The sequence below is a fragment of the Anoplopoma fimbria genome, unplaced genomic scaffold (genome assembly GCF_027596085.1).
Source record: "Anoplopoma fimbria isolate UVic2021 breed Golden Eagle Sablefish unplaced genomic scaffold, Afim_UVic_2022 Un_contig_2707_pilon_pilon, whole genome shotgun sequence".
NCBI lineage: Eukaryota > Metazoa > Chordata > Actinopteri > Perciformes > Anoplopomatidae > Anoplopoma > Anoplopoma fimbria.
The window spans coordinates 1-2001 of NW_026554538.1; the positions used below are offsets into that span (position 1 = coordinate 1).

The following is a 2001-nucleotide window of genomic DNA, read 5'->3' on the forward strand; positions in this document are numbered from 1 at the left end:
CTCGCCTGATCTCGGAAGCTAAGCAGGGTCGGGCCTGGTCAGTACTTGGATGGGAGACCGCCTGGGAATACCAGGTGCTGTAAGCTTTTTTTCACTCTCTTTACAAAAAGCAGAGGGCGCTGCTGCTTTTTCAGTGGACACCGACAGGGTGGGAAGGAAATAGCTAGATCATGACTTGCCGGCATAGAAATGACACAAATCCAGTTAAATGATGGCTTTCATCATTCCTAAGCTCATCGATCATTTTCTTTTCAATTTTATGCTAACGTATTCTACATTTCAACAGTAAATATTAATATTTTTACTGCACTACATTTGTGATCCTTATAGCCACTTTGTACATTCTGATTTGACATTTAAAAGCTGTGAGTGTGTCTGGAAATCTGCAGGCGCTCCCTGTATAGACGAAAGAGCAAAGCGTGGTGATATAGTATCTTTAAAAGGCCCTTTGGTAGGCACAATATTTGCTTACGGCCATACCACCCTGAACACGCCCGATCTCGTCTGATCTCGGAAGCTAAGCAGGGTCGGGCCTGGTCAGTACTTGGATGGGAGACCGCCTGGGAATACCAGGTGCTGTAAGCTTTTTTCACTCCTCTTTACAAAAAGCAGAGGGCGCTGCTGCTTTTTCAGTGGACACCGACAGGGTGGGAAGGATATAGCTAGATCATGACTTGCCGGTATAGAAATGACACAAATCCAGTTAAATGATGGCTTTCATCATTCCTAAGCTCATCGATCATTTTCTTTTCAATTTTATGCTAACGTATTCTACATTTCAACAGTAAATATTAATATTTTTACTGCACTACATTTGTGATCCTTATAGCCACTTTGTACATTCTGATTTGACATTTAAAAGCTGTGAGTGTGTCTGAAATCTGCAGGCGCTCCCTGTATAGACGAAAGAGCAAAGCGTGGTGATATAGTATCTTTAAAAGGCCCTTTGGCAGGCACAATATTTGCTTACGGCCATACCACCTGAACACGCCCGATCTCGTCTGATCTCGGAAGCTAAGCAGGGTCGGGCCTGGTCAGTACTTGGATGGGAGACCGCCTGGGAATACCAGGTGCTGTAAGCTTTTTTCACCTCTTTACAAAAAGCAGAGGGCTGCTGCTTTTTCAGTGGACACCGACAGGGTGGGAAGGAAATAGCTAGAACATGACTTGCCGGTATAGAAATGACACAAATCCAGTTAAATGATGGCTTTCATCATTCCTAAGCTCATCGATCATTTTCTTTTCAATTTTATGCTAACGTATTCTTACATTTCAACAGTAAATATTAATATTTTTACTGCACTACATTTGTGATCCTTATAGCCACTTTGTACATTCTGATTTGACATTTAAAAGCTGTGAGTGTGTCTGGAAATCTGCAGGCGCTCCCTGTATAGACGAAAGAGCAAAGCGTGGTGATATAGTATCTTTAAAAGGCCCTTTGGTAGGCACAATATTTGCTTACGGCCATACCACCCTGAACACGCCCGATCTCGTCTGATCTCGGAAGCTAAGCAGGGTCGGGCCTGGTCAGTACTTGGATGGGAGACCGCCTGGGAATACCAGGTGCTGTAAGCTTTTTTCACTCCTCTTTACAAAAAGCAGAGGGCGCTGCTGCTTTTTCAGTGGACACCGACAGGGTGGGAAGGAAATAGCTAGATCATGACTTGCCGGTATAGAAATGACACAAATCCAGTTAAATGATGGCTTTCATCATTCCTAAGCTCATCGATCATTTTCTTTTCAATTTTATGCTAACGTATTCTACATTTCAACAGTAAATATTAATATTTTTACTGCACTACATTTGTGATCCTTATAGCCACTTTGTACATTCTGATTTGACATTTAAAAGCTGTGAGTGTGTCTGGAAATCTGCAGGCGCTCCCTGTATAGACGAAAGAGCAAAGCGTGGTGATATAGTATCTTTAAAAGGCCCTTTGGTAGGCACAATATTTGCTTACGGCCATACCACCCTGAACACGCCCGATCTCGTCTGAT

At 43.1% G+C, this 2001-nt stretch overlaps 3 non-coding genes across 3 annotated transcripts; all 3 read left to right on the forward strand.

Annotated features, from left to right (window-relative positions):
• The first annotated feature begins 466 nt into the window (after positions 1-466).
• On the forward strand, positions 467-585 carry LOC129088654 (5S ribosomal RNA). The gene has a single exon (XR_008531046.1). It is a non-coding gene; the product is annotated as a 5S ribosomal RNA (ribosomal RNA).
• A 379-nt stretch (positions 586-964) lies between these two features.
• LOC129088656 (5S ribosomal RNA) lies at positions 965-1082 on the forward strand. The gene has a single exon (XR_008531048.1). It is a non-coding gene; the product is annotated as a 5S ribosomal RNA (ribosomal RNA).
• A 377-nt stretch (positions 1083-1459) lies between these two features.
• Positions 1460-1578, forward strand: LOC129088655 (5S ribosomal RNA). Its single transcript, XR_008531047.1, has one exon. It is a non-coding gene; the product is annotated as a 5S ribosomal RNA (ribosomal RNA).
• Positions 1579-2001: the final 423 nt, after the last annotated feature.